Raw genomic sequence first — 15,899 nt, 5'->3', positions numbered from 1 at the left:
GTTGTTTGCGTAGAGAGAAAACTAGAGGAAGTTTGCAGACAGAATTAAAAACCGTAGCGGGGCTCTACCCATTCTACACGCCAAAACAAACAAAGTTATTTACAAAGAAGTGTGCTGTATGAAATGCCCATCATATCCAATCAGCTTCCAATTGTAATTTCTGAAATTTAGGTTATGAAAATTAAATGTGACTGCTGACTGTTGCTACGTGTAACAAGAATTGTTCCTGTTAGCAGACTTTTCATACATCAATTTCTTGTTATTTTGAAAAACATTTAAAGAGATTGTAAAGGTTTGTTTTTTATTTTCTAATTTAATATAAGCTAGTGCATTGTTGGTTCACTTACCTTTTCCTTTGAAATGTTTTTTTTCTTTGTCTGAATTTCTCACTTCCTGTTCCTCCTCAGTAAACTTGCCACCATCATCCGAGCGGTGGTTAGTCAGCCAGAACAGCTTACTGAACAGCTTACTGAGGAGGAACAGGAAGTGAGAAATTCAGACAAAGAAAACAAAGAAAAAAACATTTAGAAGGAAAATCAAAGGAAAAAGTAAGTGAACCAACAATGCACTAGCTTAAAGGAACCTATTTAGAAAATAAAAAAATTACCTTTACAACCCCTTTAAAGCTTTCCAAGCTGGTCCAAATGTACTATTTCCTTCGCTAAGTGCTGCACTTGCTCTAAAGACTGTATGTACTCCATGTAGATTCCGCTACAAAAGAGTACACAGTGCTGGGTTCCTGCTGTTAAACAGAGAAAGACTTCCCATTTCACACCCAGAAGAAAATAGAGTCAGTCTGAGCGACAGCTTTGTCATGGCGGCGGTGCTTTGCATCGGCGGTTAATGATGGGATGTGGGGTTCCAGCACCTTGTACCTCTGGACCCCTTTACATTACACAGCACCCTGCACCTCAGGACCCCTTTACATTACACAGCACCCTGGACCCCTTCACATTACACAGCACCCTGGACCCCTTAACATTACATAGCACCGCACCTCTGGACCCTTTTACATTACACAGCACCCTGCACCTCTGGGCCCCTTTACATTAAACAGCACCCTGCATCTCTAGACCCCTTTATATTACACAGCACCTCTGGGCGCCTTTACATTACACAGCACCCTGCACTACTGGGCCCCTTTACATTACACAGCACCATTTACCTCTGGACCCCTTTACATTACACAGCACCTTGCACCTCTGGACCCTCTTACATTATACAGCACAACACCTCTGGACCCCTTTACATTACACAGCCCCCCACAGTTTGTTACACGGACACCCCCTAACAGTTCTGGACCCCCTGCATGTTACACCGACCTCCCTACAGTACAGGCCCCTCTACAATACAGACCCCTCTACATTACAGACCCCCCTACATTACAGACCTCCTCTACAATACAGACCCCCCCCCCCAAATTACAGCCGCCCTCTACAATACAGCCCATACAGACACCGGGGATATGCCCGGTATGCCCTATGGCCAGTCTGGACCAGGTTATATGGAAGATAAGTGTCCTCTCATTTCTACATAGTTTCTGGAGTACCTCGCTCAATTCCCTAACCCCATCCAAGTTACCCAAAAAGAAAAACACCAAAAATAAAACCCCAGGACTGTTCATTGAGCCAAAGAGTGACTGTGACCGTGTGCCTGGCTGTGGGGCAATTGTTGGGAAAATGAACCCTGAGCATCTATCTAGCAACTCCTATGAGGGTAGCACCACATTAATAAGGCAAATTTTGTAAAACAAATTTTGTATATTTCAAAAATAGCATACTAAATGTAAAATAATGGGCTGCAGGAAATATGACAGATGTAGTGTGAATTGTGGCTACTGTCTATCACCACTGATATATCTTCACACCCCCACATGGAGTGGAAGGTTAAAACAAAGCCTACAACACAATGAGGTGGACACTCTATTCTTGTAAGACCACAGTCTACGGTCAGACCTGATAACCCCTGCTATAGCAAGACCCTTCACTATTTGTTCTTCCTTAGACACCTTCAAAAGTGCCCAGAACAGAGGTACATTTATCAAGAAAATTAGCATCAAATTTAGAAACAAATTAGCAGCCTGGCAATATACTTGTAGATTTATGTTGAACATTCGTAAAAAAGTACATTTGATGCCTTGACAAATGTTATTCGAAAGTGCTTCAAATTTTCCTTTGCTCTTACCATTGTTTTTGGAACGAATTGACTTTCCCAAACGAAAACCACACTCACTGTTTGAGAAAAATGTTCTATCCTGTTCCTTTGAGCTTTCTTGTCACTGCAGTTGACAATGAACATCAATCTGATCCCACTAACCATTAGAAAGTTGAACCAACATTATTAAAATGAAAAATTTCTAACAAAATTCTACTAGAGTACGGTCAGATTCAGTAATGCCTTTGTAACAAATATGACGAAAATTTGACGAATTTTCCTCTCAAGATGTGACAGATTTTTTATCAAAATGAGACAGATTTTTACTCAAAACAGATTTAGAAGTTGTCACGGCAGGTTTCATACTGCCCCAGTACTATTTTCCAGTAGCTGAGAGGAATTTATGAGTAGGGCCCCCTTTTACATCTAGTCTCTGTTACCGCAATGTGAATCAACACGCCTTACATGCGTTGACACATTACGGTGCCATTCATTTTGAATAGCACCACAATGCACTAATGAAATATAAGGGACGTTTTGGTGTATTGGAAGACCACGGATTTGTCATTGACCAATGTGGCATAATGCACAGTAATGCATGCGCATTAACGCACCACACTAACGCTAAGTGGTTGTAAAGGTTAATATTTGTTTACCTTTATGCATCCCATGCATGAAGGTAAAAAAAAAAAATGTGTGTGGCTCCCCCCCACAGCTCCCCCAATACTCACCTGAGCCCCCTCTCAATCCAGCAATATATATTGGAGCCTCAGCTGTCCCAGGTCTCTCTACTCCTGATTGCTTGTCAATCACAGCCAGTGAGCCAATGAGGAGTGAGCAGGGGGTGGGACCAAGCCGCGGCTCTATGGACGCATTGAGTCAGGCTCGGGAGCGAGCTCCCACCAGTGCCCCCCATAGGAATCAGCTTGCTTTAGGGGCACTGGTCAAGGAGGAGGACCTAGGAGCACCAGCTGGGACCCAAGAAGAAGAAGAAGAAGATCAGGGCTGGTCTGTGCAAAACCATTGCACAGAGCAGGTAAGTATGACACGTTTGTTAAAAAAAAAAAAAAAAAAAGCTGAAGTCTCAAATCCACACTGCTCCCGTTTATCACTGACTGACTGGGTGCCAGAATTATATGATGAATGTCCCACCAGTGTAGTAATTTATTTATTTATATCCCTTTTGAAATGGCAGTGGGAGATGTTTCAGCACCCCCACCTACCCAATACTTCCACCCGGTAACAGTGGATAGGGTTTCCTCTGATTATGGGTGCAAACCTGTGTGCATCAGCCTTACCCGCTACTGTCAATCACAGCCAGTGAGCCAAGGAAGAGAGAGAGGGGGGGGGCTAATTAGTGGCTCTGTGTGTGAATGGACACGCAGAGCAGCCTGCTTGATTAGTGACCACAGAGATTTAAAAAAAAAACAGTACTGTGGTTATCAGGAAACAGACAACCAGGAAGTGTGGAGATCAGAGAAGAATTACAGCAACCTTAGAGCAAAAACGAACAATGAGGACATGAAAACAGCACTGCATCAAGGTAAAGGAAGCTATTAAGATAAAAAAAATTCCTTTACAAACCCTTTAAACCCCAGTTTTTATTGCTGTTTGTGTTCTTGTTGGAGGCATTCCACTCACAGCTGGACAAACGGTGAGGGGAGATTTCACCAATGGCAAAATAGACAACATAAACAGCCAAAAAGGGTTCAAACTCTTCTGTGCTCAATCAAATGTAAAGAACATTATTGAATTGAATCAAGCTGGCCATACACTAATGGATTTCTGAATGAATGTTCGCACAAACATAAATACAGTAAAACCTTGGATTGCGAGCATTCTTGTAATCCAAAGCACTTCCCCCATAAGAAATAATGGAAGCTCAAACGATTCGTTCCACAACCATTTATTCATAGGTCCTTCAGTTTATAGTCCATATAAAAAGATTATAGCAATGTGATAGGTTATGCAACCATAAAATGTCCATCTACAAATGGAAGCCTCCACAAGGGGATTAGAAGCAAAATCCAGCAGGAGTTACAGAGTATTAGGCTTCATTTCCACTGGCGTTTTTACAGCCACTTTTCTGAGCGTTTTTTACAGCTTAAAAACGCCTGTCCATGTTATTCTATGGCATCATGCCCACATAGGCGGTTTTGAGCTGCAAATGGCATAGGCATTTTTAAACTGTAAAAAAAACGCGGGACCAGGGCTGTAAAAACGCCAGACTTTAAAAAACACTCAAAAACACGCAAAAACGCTCAAAAACGCTACCACTGCGTTTTTGAGCTCCAGCTCACACAAAAAATGTTTTATTTTTTTTACAAAATAAACATGGACAGGCGTTTATAAGCTGTAAAAAAGGCTAACACAAGTGGCCTAAGGCTTCATTTCCATGAATGTTTTTGGACGTTTTTACAGCCACTTTTCTGAGCGTTTTTTGCAGCTTAAAAACAGCTCTCCATGTTAGTCTATGGCCTCATGCCCACCATGACGTTTTTGAGCTGTAGATGTCTGAGACGTTTTTAAGCTGCAAAAAAAAAACCAGGACCACTGCGTTCTGAAGCTCCAGCCTAGAGCTGTAAAAACGCCAGACATTAAAAAACAATCAAAAACGCTCAAAAAATGTTTTTTAAACATGGACAGGCGTTTTTAAGCTGTAAAAAAGGCTAAAAAAAGTGGCTGTAAAAACGTCCATGGAAATGAAGCCAAAAAGAGAAGCGAGGCACCTCTAAGTGTAGCAATATGGTGCTAAATGTTGTACCTTCATTAAATGTAACCATATTGCTACACTTAGAGGCACCTCTTTTCTCTTTTATACCCAGTTGTGACATGACACTACTTGTATATCAAGACATCGCTTGTATATCAAGTCAAAATTTATAAAAAAATGTTGCTTGTCTTGCAAAATGCTCTCAAACCAAGTTACTCTCAAACCAAGGTTTTACTGTACGGAAATTCTCATCAGTTCATCTGATTACTTGACAAGTGTCGTTTAAAAGTACTTTCATAACATTTTTTGGACTGGACAACCTCAAGTCTAACAACAGTCGGAAACCTATACAAAGACTCCCTATTACTCTCATTTCAACAAATAAGGACCTATCACAACAGCACTTTCAAAGATTTATTTAAATATCTGATGCCGCGTACACTTGACCGTTTTTCGGGTTGTAAAAAATGACATTTTTAATGGTCTAGAAAAAACGAAGGTTTTTTCAACCCGATCTTTAAAACGGCCTTGCCTACACAAGATCGTGGAAAAAAAACGTTGTTAAAGCCTACACACGACCATTTTTTACAACGTTAAAAACGTTGTGAAAAATTAGAGCATGTTCGAAATTTTTAATGCCCATTTTTACATCTTGAAAAATGCTCTGGAGGCCACACGCGATCATTTTTAATGACATTAAAAAAAATCAGACTTTGCTCAGTTCTCTCCCATGTGAATTGGTCAAACAGTCTCTTACCTTTGCACTTGTTACAATTCTACCAACAAATCTGTCCAAACCACAGGGGTATTTCCTATATCTACAAACTTCTCACCACCATCTCCCGTGACCTCATGAAGCCAACAATGGACCTCTGGGAAGTACTACTAAAACGTACTTACACCCCCAGCAGTGGTATCACTCTCTTTATGCACCATTAAAGTTCTCTCGCTGCCTACTTCACTGGGAATCTGTCCAGAAAATATTCCATGACTGGTACCTCACACCTGCTAAATTAGAATGTAGCATGTATCTACCCCTCTACAACCAACACATGCTGGAGAAACTGTGGAAGCTATGGATCTCCCCTGCACATATGATGGAATTGCCCCCCCACACTCAGGCCCCGTACACACGACCAGTTTCCTCGGCAGAATTCAGCTTCCGACCGAGTTTCTGGCTGAATTCTGCCGAGGAAACTGGTCGTGTGTACACTTTCGGCCGAGGAAGCCGACGAGGACCTCGGCGAGGAAATAGAGAACATGTTCTCTATTTCCTCGTTGTTCTATGGGAGCTCTCGTCCCGCCGAGCTCCTCGGCGGCTTCAGGGCTGAACTGGCCGAGGAACTCGATGTGTTTGGCACGTCGAGTTCCTCGGCCGTGTGTACGAGGCCTGACTCTTTACTGGTCCAATCTAAACTCATCCTTTCTATCATCTCAACCTCTTTTCCCTTATCCTTATTCTTTTGGATCTGGATATTGACACTTGACCCCAGAAATCACACACGATCATTACCCATGTTTTTATAGCTGCCCGCCTAGCAATTGTTAGAAAGTGGAAATCCCCACTCCCCCATCTATTTCGGAAGTGATCACACTCCTCATTAACAACTGCCTGAAGGAATTTATGTATGCCAAAGCTCACCTACAACTCCCTAAATTTCATAATCACTGGGAACTTTGGATGACAGACCCAAAAAGCCTAATGCCTTGTACACACAATCGGTTCGTCTGATGAAAACAAACCGCTGGATTTTTTCATCAGATATCCGATGAAGCTGACGTTCATCTGTCTTGCCTACACACCATTGATTAAAAATCCGATCGTGTCCAACGCGGTGACGTGCACAGAAAAATGAAGTTCAATGCTTCCGAGCATGCATCGAATTGATTCTGAGCATGCGTGGATTTTTGACCGATGGATTTCCCCACAGACGATCGTTTTTTTCTATCGGTTTTTTAACCATACGAAAATTTTAAAACAGGTTCTATTTTTTTTCACCGATGGAAAAAAAATGATGGGACCCACACACGATTGGTTCGTCCGATGTAAACGGTCCATCGGTCCGTTTTCATCAGACAAACCGATCGTGTGTACAGGGCATAAATCTCACATGACCTACACCTGCTTTACAGCCTTCCCATTCTATCCAAACCCAATCTGAACACCCCGTCTGATATAATACTTTACCTTACTGTTAGCTGACTTCCAATCCATCCCACTATATAAATGCAGCAGTTTCTCATTTGTTAAACTTTTTACCATAACGGTTAAGTTCATCCTTGTACACTGTACTATTACTAATTGTTCACCTACTATATCATCTGCCATTTTATTTTTTGCTACTTATGATGCACATTTCTGTCTGTACAATGCATACTCTTTTTGAAATTTCAATAAAAGCTAAGTTAAGAAAAATAAATTACATTTTTTGGATTTTATTTTGGAATGAATGGACTTTCTAAAATAAAAACCACATAAACGCTTAGGAAATAAATCATGTAAGGGCAATGGTCTATCCTGCTTTTTCAAATTCTCTTGCCAGTTCAGTCCAAAGCAAACACTGATTTGAGCTTAATAACAATTAAAAAATTGAACAAATGTTCTAAAAACAAGAATTTTCCAACAATATTTTACTAGTATATTGACAGCTTTACACATAAATAATAAATGATAACCAACTAAACAAATACAGAGTTTATCATACTCATTCAAAAGACAGATGGGTCATTGGTGACAAGTTCAAAAATTACCTGTGTTTAATTGTCCATCACGGAGAATCTATTTAGATGATCACAGGCAAGTGTAGTGACTCTACAAACACAAGACAGCCGACTGAAGAGACAAAAAATGATTTGCATATCAGTAGGCATCTATGTAATTGTTACATATGTCGCTGGTGTCATACGTAAGGATGTGGTGGTGTGGGATGTGTAGACAAAACTGAACCAACATGTTGTACTTGTGTCTCTGAGAAGGTGGGTGAAAAAAAAATACATATTCATGATGACGTCAGAGCAATTAACCAAATTTACAGCTAAACATTAATTAATGAATACTGTACATTTTTTACTTTAGCAATAAATATAATTCAGCAAAGGGATGTATTTTGTCCTTCAAAGAAGGTTTTATTGTATAGTACTATTTACTTATCACAACTTTGAAGGCTGACAGTACTTAATCCACAGCTAAGTTTTAAAAGTATTTTAAAATCTATCATGAGTCCTTCCAATGTTTAACGGAAGATATCTGCGCAACCTGGCTACTCATGCCCCGTTTTCAGTGGGGAATGCACTAAATTGTTGGTGGGTACTGGTGCAAATCAGAATGGGCAAACGTCTTCCTTTTCCCAGAGTGGCACTTGTCTAATTTGGCCAGCCTTACAAATGGCAAAGATTTTTGTTTGTTATTGCTAGACTGTAGGTCCTCTGTGTCTTAGAAGATATTTAATTTTAAAATGGGGTAACATTTCCAAACTCACAGCCTTCCATGCAGTCTCTAAACTAAAACCCTGGTGCCACTTAGCGGAAGTAGTTTCCCTTAATAGAAGATATTAAATGGTATAAAATCCTAGGAACAAAGAACACGGAGGAAAAATGGGAGTGCTTTAGGAGAATTCTAAATAAAGTTATCGGCCAGTGCATTCCAATGGGAAATACATTTAAAAGAGCTAATAAAAATCCTGGGTGGCTAAACTGCAATGTAAAAATAAATATAAAAACAAAGGAAAAGGCCTTCAAAAAAATACAAAGCTGAGGATGGGTCATTTTCAGCATTCCAACTTTATAAAGAATGCAATAAGAAATGTAAGGGTGCAATCTGGGCGGTTAATATAGAACACAAAAGCACATAGCGGAGGAGAGTAACAAAAAAAAATCCCAGGAAATTATTTAAAGCGGAGGTTCACACAAAAAGTGAACGTCCGCTTTTTGGATCCCTCCCCCCCTCCGGTGACACATTTGGCACCTTTCATGGGGGAGGGGGGTGCAGATTCCTGTCTGAGACAGGTATTTGCACCACTTTTGGGTCTGATCCCCGCGGGGAATCCAGCCTGTGACGTCACCCCCCCCGCTGTCTTCTGGGAAACACTGTTCCCAGGAGAGAGCGGGGACCAGTGACGGCGAGCCGCGATCCTCGCGCATGCACAATAGGAAATCGGGCAGTGAAGCCGTCATTAATACTATGCTTGCTGTGTCCGGCAGTTCTTCGAGGGGGCAACAAACATCACAGGGGAGCAAAGACAGGGCCCTGCTAGACTATTTTGCACCATTTCTTTACTGTATAGAGGTATAGAAATGATATTTTAGAGGTATAGAAGACTTATTTTTTTTGGGGGGGGGCGCAAGTTGCTGGTCTTGCCTAGTGCACAAAATAGTCTAGCACTGGCCCTGTCCTGCCACGAGCACCTTTCCATGTCTTATTCCTTATCAAGCGAGAGGGCATCTTCAATGCATGGTCAGCAGCCGCTTACCTCACTACTGAGATGCCCCATATCAGGATTTTGGAAATGTTGCAACATTACCTACTTATGTCCTAGCTGCCATTTCAAAATGATACAGTAGCTGGACTTTTTTGACTCCTGTGGCCAGCATCCAGAGCTAAGACCCGAGGCTGATACCATCAGCTCCTTGACTTCTAATGCCTCTACAGACTGCTTCACAGTAGTGGCTGTAGAAGTAAATGTAAATACAACTGTAAATAATTTTTGATTTAATATTCATCATAACGTAGCAACAAAAGAGGAATAAAGCTCTCCTAAAGAAAAACACATACTTTTACTTTGTACTTTACCATTCTGCTACATTACATAAAAATCACACTAATGTGAAAACATTTTAATCTGCATATTTTGTTGATTATATTTTGGGGTGAATATATGGTGGCCTGCAAATTACGTCAACTCTGTTTTGGTAAAGGTTGCAAGAAAACGTAATTTGTTTAAATTTTTTTTACTGTTTATTCCTAATTAAAAGCTAGAAAATAAAAACATATGAATCCAAATTTGCTATCCAGTTAAACGTTAAAATCTATCCTGAAAAAAAACAACCTAATAAGGGTAGAATTCAAAACTTAAAAGATACAATGCACAGAACATTGCTATAATGAAAAAAAAATGCTTTGTGACTTTAGATTGATTTATCAAGAAAAAGGCTATTTATATGTGTAATTATGTGTAGAGTAGGCCATTCCCTTTTCTTGTATAAAGTCAGCAATTGTTTATCCAGACAATCTGGACTTTTTCCTGTTAACTGGAATAGGTTACCTTATTTATAATGATCACTTTATAAATGAGAAACAGTGGGTGAATTCTGTCTAAATATTAGCAAACCAAGAGTGATTCATTTTGCAACTACTTCATTCATAGGCGCTAAAGATGATATCTGTGGCAAAGCAAATCACGTACTGCTCAGGTAGCTGTTTGATAGCTTAAAAAGAGTTGATTAGGGTTGATTGGGTGACATTGATGTTATAGTCATTTTGTAGAACAGGTTAGGGAACATCCAAAAGAACCGTATGCAAACACTGCTTATAACTATGGTTTTAGATGTACAGACAATTATATTTTAGCAAAGAATTTCATATCACTTCTCTTAATAGAACCTTTAAAAATGTGCAATATATTATTTGCAATATCGTATGCATTGTATTCTTAATCCTATCTAAATTATATATTTTATATTTGGGCATATTTAAAGATTTTTTTAATCAAATATGATGGGTGCACCAAAAGATGATTAACTGATTGTGCTTGTGACCACTTAACAGTCAGTGTAAAAAGGCTTATCATATTATTATTATTTGCACAAAAATGGTCACACCAATTAACCAAAAGAATATTTATGAATTGTTGTATTTCTTATACATAATGGGCCAGATCCACGTAGATAGGTGTAAATTTAAATGGGCGTAGCGTATCGTAAATATGCACCTAAGATCCGACGGCGTACTAAGACGTATGTCAGTCGGATCTAGCCTACATTCTGGCGTATCTTGTTTTGTGAATTCAAAACAAAGATACGCCGGCGCATCGTAGAACTTACACGGCGTATCAATAGATACGCCGCCGTAAGTTCTTTGTGGATCTTCGTGGATCTGGGCCGAACTCTACAGAGTCATTGAGATCCAGGACCCAATCAGAACTTATTAAGATTCTATTAAGATTCTATATCATCTATATTAGTTATCAACCCCTGGAGAAAATATATATGAGAAACCTAAGTGACACAAACACACCATTCACAATTCTGCCAGCCAGTAAATTGTATTCTATCTGGAGTTCTTTGTTATTTATATTGTTTTATTGAAATGTATATTTTCCACATGTGGATATTATATAAACTTGATATAGATTTTCTGCTCATAAGATATACCGTAATCCCTAATTTTGTCATTAAGGAATATTTACTTCCAATAAGTTTTTATTGAGAATAATATGAAACAGACATATGAAAACAAAATCAAACCAGGTTTGATATATCGAAAATAGGGTGAGTAATGCTTTTCTCGGAGCGACAAATACAGGTTTTTTTTGACTTTCCAAGAATGAAGCGGCAAGAAGATAGATCAGCTATATAACAGAGTTTTGAGTAGAAATTTAACGTAATAAAATAATATTTCCAAACAAATAGGGAACTAAATGTGGCAAGTTTGTGTGGATCAGTATTATGCTGAGCCTACAACCATAAAAAAGACATATAGTACATGGTCCCTAATGATCCCACTCAATGGACATAGCAGACCTGATAGACCTAAAAACTAGTGACTATTTATGGTCAAAAACTCAAATTAAAGCAATCCTGATCCAATATGAAAAGAAAAGTGGACAGCAAAAACCCAGTAGGGGGGTTGAAAAGAAGTGAGAGCAGACAAAAGAAGGAAAGAGAGGAAACTAAACTAGAAAATGGGGAGAGGACCATAAGTGACCGACCGATAGGACTTTGGTAGTATTAGCTAACTGGCATATGGATCATGGCTTCAGGAGATATGCATGTGGGTTGCCCAGGGTTCCCAAATGGCTTCACATTTCTGCATGGAGTCCAAAAGCCTGCTGACCATCTTTTCCTGAGACATTATCCAGGATACTTTTATTTTTGCCCGTAATTAAGAAATATTTAAACCAATTTTTTTTTTTTTTTGGATAGAGGAGGACATGGTTAAAACTACTAAAAAACATTTTCTATCTGCTTGATATTATTGAGATAATTCCCCCACTAGACAACTGTCATTGGAACATGTGTCCTCTTTAGAAGGTTTTTCCTCTATTTCTTTTTCTGGTGAAAACCCACAATGTTGGTTTTCATCACTTTCAAACAACTGTCACAGATCAGAGGATGAATCTACCAAGCGTGGACACACAGCAAACAAAAAAGAAAAAAAGAATAAAAATGGAGGTTATAACCCCTTATTGCTCTACCCTTAACCAAATTAAAAAGTTTGGGCTTTTGGATGCACTTCAATTTGTTTACTGTATATGATTTAATACATTGTTGTTAATATTCATTATATTTGGCAGTTCTTTATAGCACAATGTGCTGGCAGTGTGAGACAGCTGTGATGCAATCATTTGTGATGCAATAATTAGAATTTTTATTTGGTGGTTAATCTGCTGGCACTGTCTTCTTCTTTTGAGATTTTTGGTTTGGAACCCATTCAGTTTCGTGCTGGAAACCACAGGTCAAATAACAAAAACTGCACTGTCAAGATCATTTGTCTATGGTGAGCATGGTCTAACACTAAAGCCCCATACACACTAAGGCCCCGTACACACGACCAGTTTCCTCGGCAGAATTCAGCTTCCGACCGAGTTTCTGGCTGAATTCTGCCGAGGAAACTGGTCGTGTGTACACTTTCGGCCGAGGAAGCCGACGAGGAGCTCGGCGAGGAAATAGAGAACATGTTCTCTATTTCCTCGTTGTTCTATGGGAGCTCTCGTCCCGCCGAGCTCCTCGGCGGCTTCAGGGCTGAACTGGCCGAGGAACTCGATGTGTTTGGCACGTCGAGTTCCTCGGCCGTGTGTACGAGGCTTATCAGTTTTCCTGCAGGATTTTCTCTTCAGGTTTACCAAAACCATGTAGTGCAAGGGCCTGTCTGATTGCATACAAATTGAAACTCTTGAGGTTTGACCTCATATTAGATGGTTTTGGTAAACCTAAAGAGAAAAACCTGCAGGAAAACTGATAGTGTGTATGGGGCTTTACGGAAATGCTGAAAATCTGAACATTCTAGCTGGCTTATGTTTTCATCAGCCCATGCATTTATCATAAAACTGCCAAAGACAGCATCTCTTTGGAATAGAAAGTCCTTTCTCTCACTGCAAACAAACACATCTGAAGTCTCTACACTCTTTACCTATAATAGCTTTATTTTTCAGATGAGGGTATGGGTGAGGCATGTATTTATGCAGCACATGGGTCAACAAAAATATAGACAGAATTCAGAAACAGAGCTCAGGCAACAACAAAAAGAAAGTTTGGTAATTAAAAAAAAAATCAATGGATGAAACGCTGCGTCAGGGTGCAGCTCCATGGCAATCTGCACTGACACTACAAATTACCCTGAAGGTGTTGCTGAAGATGTGTGGGAAAGCCAATTGCACTACTAAGTGGATATACAGTATGATATTCCTTTAACATCTTTATGACTGTGAGTAGTTATTGGATGTTTAATACATTTGAATGTTTTTATGATAATACATTATGCAGGTTCCCTTTTCATTACCGAATATCTGAGGAACCACTGGATTATCATTCATACCGGTGTATGGGAATACTTGCATAGGGTGATCAATTGAGGTGATTGCTTGTGGAGTAGGATAATCACATCATCTATCCTGCGAGATTGGAACACAGCTATTTGCAGTTATATTATGTGTGGGACTTTTGGACAGACTTTTTAATGGACTTTAACACTTCATGCTTTGAGTTTCTAGTATTGTCCTAGCACCTTCTGGAATTTATTAGCATTGATTTGATTTCATGGGAGATATTTTTTTTTACTGTTATAGATTAAAAGCACTTTGTTTGTCACTATTTATTATTGTTTGAGTTATATGATTTAGGTTAATTTTTTACAGAGCGGTAGAGGTTTAATAAAAAGAAAGTACATGTATTCAAAGTTGGAGTCTCAGTCCTCACAGTAAAACATGTAGACAGTATGTAAGCTGTTCATAAATGTATAGGGTGAGCAAAAAAAAAAAATCCAAAGATTCACATATTCCTCCATCTATGCTATAAAGGGTGGAAAGACAAATCTCCCTTTTCAGAATACCCAAACATCCAACAATTTTTCACTTGGCTCATTTAATTAATTGAAAATGTTATATTTGTTGATGCGGGTGTTGCCGCCATGGCCACCAACAGAGTTAATTTTGTCCGATTTAGGAAATCAGAATTTGATGCACAAATGGACAGCTTTAGATTTGGTCAAACAGAAAAAGAAAATATTTTACATGTAGGTAGAAACCATAATATATTTCCTTTTAGGAGTGTTTTATTAGCCCTTACCTTCACTCGCAATGATGGGACACCTTGTGAATGTGCTCATATCCAAAGTCAAAGATGCCAGTACAAGACTTCATTACATCAAAATGTTGACTTGACGAGCAAGCTGTTATATAATCCACATATAGGTGAAAGCCACTTACATTGTCTGTCTTCTGATAGAAAGAAAAACCTGTGAATACAGAGTCTTGAAATGTGATGATACTTAATGAGTGAGACAATGACCTTTAAAACACAAGCATCTCTGAACATTTTCAGATTGTTTTATTAGTCATACAGTATGGTCTTCCTGGGCATATACCGTAAAGACTGTCTGCGCTAGTTACCATAAAGTACTTTCACCCACTGACAGTGTCTCTATTAGGGAGATTCAGTTTCATTTCTAATACTTGGCACGGGACTGGATGATCTGGTCACATGGCCCAAGTATATGATAAACCATACTGCTAAGTGCAATGGCTGGAAAGGGAATTCTGCTCAGGGCAAGGAGTTTGTATTCTGCTAGCTCTGGGGCAATGTATACAGCTGGCAGAAACAATGTCTGTCACTCAAAGCGACATCTAAGAGGGAAACCAAAGTTCAGAACCTGGAACGTCAATGAGAGAGAAGACAGACAAGCACAGAAATAGCCAGGAGACTAGAGGATCGTAATAAACAGACTTTTTTTTTTATAATTAAACTTTATTAAATTTTTTTCTTTACATATAACATTTAACATGCCTTGACACTTAAAAGGCAGATCGATACTACCATCCTTTACTATATGGTGGTTTCCTGTCCTCCCCAAGAAGAAGAAAAAAAGAGGGGGTGGGGAGGGAGAATGCAGGAAGATGTTTGTGACTATAAAAAATGTATTAATATATATGTATTCCTAGTGCTATATACTTGTGATATTTATTATTTATTATGTTCCTCTTTGCCTTCTTATATTTATTTGTCCGTGATTCAGGTTTACCTCCCTTATTGAGGGGTAAACACCCCCCAAAAAAAGGGGTTGCATTTAAAATGTTATATTTATATGTGTCTTCTTATTTATAATTATAGTATTCCCTTCTAAATTATGTGTTTTTGGATCCCCCCCTCCCCCAAAAAAAGGGGAAGAGGAGAAAGAGAGAAAAAAAACGAAAAGAAAAAACACCCACACGTTCTCCCCCCCCCAAAATAGGTGAGGAGGATCGTTAAACACCTTCCCATATTCTTCTAGTATCACATTCTTTGCTTAGATATAATAACAAGACATACATAAAAACATACACATTAAAAATAAAAGCTGTGGATCGTTCCCCATCTTTCTGTTATAGTTCCAATCTACTTTATTTTTATTTTTTTCGAGCTTCATAAGGCTTTTGGTTTTATCCATTTATTTCCTGGTTATGATTTTCCCAGATTTCCCAGGTTTTTTAAATTTCTCCTGTTTATGCCTGATGTCATGTATCCATTTTTCTGCTCCCATTATTATAACTACTTCCCTTTTCCATTCTTGAAGGGTGGGGCATGTTGCTTGTTTACAATACCTTGGTATTAATCTTTTGTC

General features: G+C 39.1%; 1 protein-coding gene across 1 annotated transcript in view; it reads right to left on the bottom strand.

Annotated features, from left to right (window-relative positions):
• IL21R (interleukin 21 receptor) overlaps positions 1-7,826 on the bottom strand; it is a 47,205-nt gene extending 39,379 nt beyond the window's left edge. The window contains exon 1 of the mRNA XM_040356714.1: positions 7,619-7,826. The gene's annotated coding sequence lies outside the window, so the exon portion shown is untranslated. The remainder of the gene's footprint in view (positions 1-7,618) is intronic.
• Between the last annotated feature and the right edge of the window lie 8,073 nt (positions 7,827-15,899).

This window comes from Rana temporaria, chromosome 6, assembly GCF_905171775.1.
Source record: "Rana temporaria chromosome 6, aRanTem1.1, whole genome shotgun sequence".
NCBI classification, from domain to species: domain Eukaryota; kingdom Metazoa; phylum Chordata; class Amphibia; order Anura; family Ranidae; genus Rana; species Rana temporaria.
This window is presented reverse-complemented; position numbering and strand designations above follow the sequence as displayed.